The following is a 5,495-nucleotide window of genomic DNA, read 5'->3' on the forward strand; positions in this document are numbered from 1 at the left end:
TCTGTAGATTGCCCATTCACTCTGATGATAGTTTCTTTTGCTGTGCAGAAGCTGTTTAGTTTAATTAGATCTCATTTGTCAATTTTAGCTTTTGTTGCAATTGCTTTTGGCATTTTTGTCATGAAATCTTTGCCCATGCCTATATCCTGAATGGGATTGCCTAGGTTTTCTTCTAGGGTTTTTATGGTTTTGGGCTTTACATTCAAGTCTGTAGTCCATCATGAGTTAATTTTTGTGTAAGTTGTAAGGAAGGGATCCAGTTTCAGTTTTCTGCACATTGCTAGCCAGTTTTCCCATCACCATTTATTAAGTAGGGAATCCTTTCACCATTGCTTGTTTTTGTCAGGTTTGTTGAAGATCAGATGGTTGTAAATGTACGGCGTTATTTCTGAGATCTCTGTTCTGTTCCGTTGGTCTACATGTCTGTTTTTGTACCAGTAACTTGCTGTTTTGGTTACTGTAGCCTTGTAGTATAGCTTGAAGTCAGGTGGAATGATGCATCCAGCTTTATTCTTTTTGCTTTGAATTGTCTTGGCCATGTAGGCTATTTTTTGGTTATATATGAAATTTAAAGTAGTTTTTTCTAATTTTGTGAAGAATGTCAGTGGCAGTTTGATGGGAATAGCATGGAATCTATAAATTACTTTGGGCAGTATGGCCATTTTCACAATATTGATTCTTCCTATTCATGAGGGTGGAATGTTTTTCCATTTGTTTGTGTTCTCTCTTATTTTCTTGAGCAGCGGTTTGTAGTTCTTGAAGAGGTCCTTCACTTCCCTTGTTAGCTGTATTTCTAGGTTATTTTATTCTGTTTGTAGCAATTGTGAATGGAGTTCATTCATGACTCAGCTCTCTGCATGTCTATTGTTGGTGTATAGGAATGCTCATGATTTTTGCACGTTGATTTTGTATCCTGAGAATTTACTGAAGTTTCTCATCAGCTTAAGGAGTCTTGGGCTGAGACAATGGGGTTTTCTAAATGTAGAATTATGTTGTTTGCAAACTGACAATTTGACTTCCTCCCTTCCTATGTGAATACCCTTTATTCCTTTCTCTTGCCTGACTGCCCTGGCCAGAACTTCCAATATTATGTTGAATAGGAGTGGTGAGAGAGGGCATCCTTGTCTTGTGCTGGTTTTCAAAGGGAATGCTTCCAGCTTTTGCCCAATCAGTATGATATTGGCTGTGGGTTTGTCATAAATAGCTCTCATTATTTTGAGATATGTTCCATCAATACCTAGTTTATTGAGAGTTTTTAACATTCCTTTTATTGAAAGAATGTTGAATTTCATTGAAGGCCTTTTCTGCAGCTATTGAGATAATCACGTGGTTCTTGTTATTGGTCCTGTTTACATGATGGATTACATTTATTGATTTGATTTACATATGTTGAATCAACCTTGCATTCCAGGTATGAAGCCGACTTGATCATGGTGGATAAACTTTTTGATGTGCTGCTGGATTCGGTTTGCCAGTATTTTATTGAGGATTTTCACATTGACATTCATCAGGGATGCTTGCCTGAAGTTTTCTTTTTGTGTGTGTGTGTGTCTCTGCTAGGTTTTGCTACCAGGATGATACTGGCCTCATAAAATGAGTTAGGGAGGAGTCCCTCCTTTTCAATTGTTTGGAATAGTTTCAGAAGGAGTGGTACCAGCTCCCCTTTGTACCTCTGGTAGAATTTGGCTGTGAATCCATCTGGTCCTGGGCTTTTTTTGGTTGGTAGGCTATTAATTACTGCCTCAACTTCAGAACTCGTTATTGGTCTATTCAGGGATTGAATTCTTCCTGGTTTAGTCTTTGGAGGGTGTATGCATCCAGGAATTTACCAATTTCTTCTAGATTTTCTAGTTTATTTGCGTAGAGGTGTTTATAGTATTCTCTGATGGTAGTTTGTATTTCTATGGGGTCAGTGGTGATATCCCCTTTATCATTTTTTATTGTGTCTGTTAGATTCTTCTCTCTTTATTAGTCTAGCTAATAAATAGATAAAATAGATAGCAGTATATCTACTTTGTTAATTTTTTCAAAAAATCAGCTCCTGGAATCATTCATTTTTTGAAGGGATTTTGTGTCTTATCTCCTTCAATTCTGCTCTATCTTAGTTATTTCTTGTCTTCTGCTAGCTTTTGAATGTGTTTGCTCTTGCTTCTCTAGCTCTTTTAATTGTGATGTTAGGATGTTGATTTTAGATCTTTCTAGCTTTCTGATGTGGGTATTTAGTGCTATAAATTTCCCTCTTAACACTGCCTTAGCTGTGTCCCAGAGATTCTGGTATGTTGTCTCTTTGTTCTCATTGGTTTCAAAGAAGTTCTTAATTTCTGCCTTAATTTCACTGTTTACCCAGGAGTCATTCAGGAGCAGGTTGTTCGACTTCCATGTAGTTGTGTGGTTTTGAGTGGGTTTCTTAATCCTGAGTTCTAGCTTGATTGCACTGTGGTCTGAGAGACTGTTATGATTTCAGCTCTTTTGCATTTGCTGAGGAGTGCTTTACTTCCAATTATGTGGTTAATTTTAGAACAAGTGCCCTGTGGCACTGAGAAGAATGTATATTGTGTTGATTTGGGGTGGAGAATTTTGTAGATGTCTACTAGATCCACTGGTTCAGAGCTGAGTTCACATCCTGAATATCCTTGTTAATTTTCTGTCTTGATCATCTGTCTAATATCGATAGTGAGGTGTTAAAGTCTCCCACTATTATTGTGTAGATGTCTAAGTCTCTTTGTAGGTCTCTAAGAACTTGTTTTATGAATCTGAGTGTTCCTGTATTGGGCACATATATATTTAGGATAGTTAGCTGTTCTTGTTGAATTGATCCCTTTACCATTATGTAATTCCATTCTTTTTTTTTTTTTTTAATCTTTGTTGGTTTAAAGTCTGTTTTCTCAGTGGCTAGTTGGAACTCCTGCTTATTTTTTATTTTTTTGCTTTCCATTTTCTTGGTAATTTTTTCTCCATCCCTTTATTTTGATCCTGTTTGTGTCTTTGAGTGTAAGATGGGTCTCCTGAATACAGCACACCAATAGGTCTTGACTCCTTATCCAATTTGCCAGTCTCTGTCTTTGAATTGGGGCATTTAGTCCATTTACATTTAAGGTTAATATTGTTATGTGTGAATTTGGTCCTGTCATCATGATACTGTCTGGTTATTTTGCATACTGGTTCATGCAATTTCTTCATAGTGTCATTGGTCTTTATATTTTGGTGTCTTTTTGTAGTGGCTGGTACCGTTTTTTTCTTTCCATATTTAGTGCTTCCTTCAGGAACTCTCTTGTAAGGCAGGCCTGGTGCTGACGAAATCCCTAAGCATTTGCTTGTCTGAAGGGATTTTATTTCTCCTTCACTTATGAAGCTTTGTTTGGCTGGATATGAAATTTTGGGTTGAAAATTTTTTTCTTTAAGAATGTTGAGGCCAGGCACGGTGGCTCATGCCTGTAATCCCAGCACTTTGGGAGGCCAAGGTGGGTGGATCACCTGAAGTCAGGAGTTTAAGACCAGCCTGGCCAACATGGTGAAACCTGGTCTCTACTAAAAATACAAAAATTAGCTGAGTGTGGTGGTACATGCTTGTAATCCCGGCTACTCGGGAGGCTGAGGCAGGAGAATCACTAGAACCTAGGAGGCAGAGGCTGCAGTGACCCGAGATCACACCACTACACTCCAGCCTGGGCAACAGAGCGGAATCTGTCTCAAAAAATGAAAAAAAAAATGTTGAATATTGGCCCCCAGCCTCTTTTGGCTTGTAGGGTTCCTGCCGAAAGACATGCTGTTAGTCTGATGGGCTTCCCTTTGTAGGTGACCTGGCCTTTCTCTCTGGCTGCCCTTAACATTTTTTCCTTCATTTTGATCTTGGAGAATCTGATGATTATGTGTCTTGCAGTTGATCTTCTCATGGAGTATCTTTGTGGTTTTCTCTGTATTTCCTGAATTTGAATGTTGACCTGTCTTGCTAGGTTGGGGAAGTTCTCCTGGATAACATCCTGAAGTGTGTTTTCCAAGTTGGTTCCATTCTCCTGGTCTCTTTCAGGTTCTCCAATCAATCATAGGTTTGATCTTTTTACATAGTCCCATATTTTTTGGAGGTTTTGTTTGTTCCTTTTCATTCTTTTTTCTTTGATCTTGTCTGCCTGCCTTATTTCAGCAAAATGGTGTTCAAACTCTGATATCCTTTCTTCTGCTTGATTGATTTGGCTATTGATACTTGTGTATGTTTCACGAAGTTCTTGTGCTGTGTTTTCAACTCCATCAGGTCATTTTATGACTTCTAAACTGGCTATTCTAGTTAGCAACTCCTGTAACCTTTTATGAAGGTTTTTAGCCTATTTGCATTGGGTTAGAACATGCTCCTTTAGCTCAAAGGAGTTTGTTATTACCCACTTTCTGAAGTCTACTTCTGTTAATTTGTCCATCTCATCCTCCATCTTGCACCTTTGCTGGAGAGGTGTTGTGATCATTTGGAGGAGGACAGGCATTCTGATCTTTTGGGTTTTCAGTGTTTTTTTCACTGATTCTTTCTCGTCTTCATGAGTTTGTCTAGTTTCGATCTTTGAGGCTGCTGACCCTTGGATGAGGTTTTTGTGGGGACTTTTTTGTTGATGCTGTTGTTGCTTTTTTTTTAAGGGGGGAGTCAGGGTCAGGTCCTCTTCTCTAGGGCTACTGTGGTCTTTTTGGGATTCACTTCAGGCCCTATTCATCTGGTTCACTCCCACACCTGGAGATGTCACTCGAGGAGGCTGGAGAACAGCAAAGATGGGTGTCTGCTCCTTCCTCTGGGATCTCTGACCTTAAGGGGCACTGACCTGATGCTAGTAGAAATGTTCCTATACAGGGTGTCTGACAATCCCTCTTGGAGGATCTCACCCAGTTGGGTAGCATGGAGAGCAGGACTCATTTAACAAAGCACTTTGGCTGTCCCTTGGTGGCAGGGGTTTGCTGTGCTGGTGGGAAACCCATTCATCTGGGTTGCCAGAATCCCTCAGAAGTAGCAGGAGGAAAGACTAAGTCTGCTTGTCCATGGAGACTATGGCCACCTCTCCCGCTAGAGGCTCAGACCCAGGGAGATCAGAGTTCTGTCCGTGAGCCCCTGGCTGGAGTTGTTGGAGTTCCTGCAGTAAGGCCCCACCCAGTGAGGAGGTACAGGTCAGGGTCAGGCCTGAAGAGGCACTCTGGCTGCAGTGTGCCATAGCTGGTGTGTTAGGCTGTGGGGAATACCTCTTGGGACCAAGCTGTCCAGCCTCCATGGCTCCAGCAGGAGAAAAGTGGGGTCTGGTATAGAGATGGCTGCTGCTTTCCCCTGGCCCTGGGAGCTTGGTGTGTTAGGCAGCTAGCAGTCACAGTGTTGGCTGCCACCTCTCCCCTAAGGAGCTCAAACGGCTTAGACAGCAGGCAGATGCAGCTGTGGTGCTGGCTGCTTCTCCCACTGGAAACTTGGCAGTCTTAAGGAGATTCTAGCTGAGTGGCTGTTGAGAATTGGCATGGCTCAGTGGTTGGGACCC

Source organism: Papio anubis, chromosome 19 (genome assembly GCF_008728515.1).
Source record: "Papio anubis isolate 15944 chromosome 19, Panubis1.0, whole genome shotgun sequence".
Lineage (NCBI taxonomy): Eukaryota > Metazoa > Chordata > Mammalia > Primates > Cercopithecidae > Papio > Papio anubis.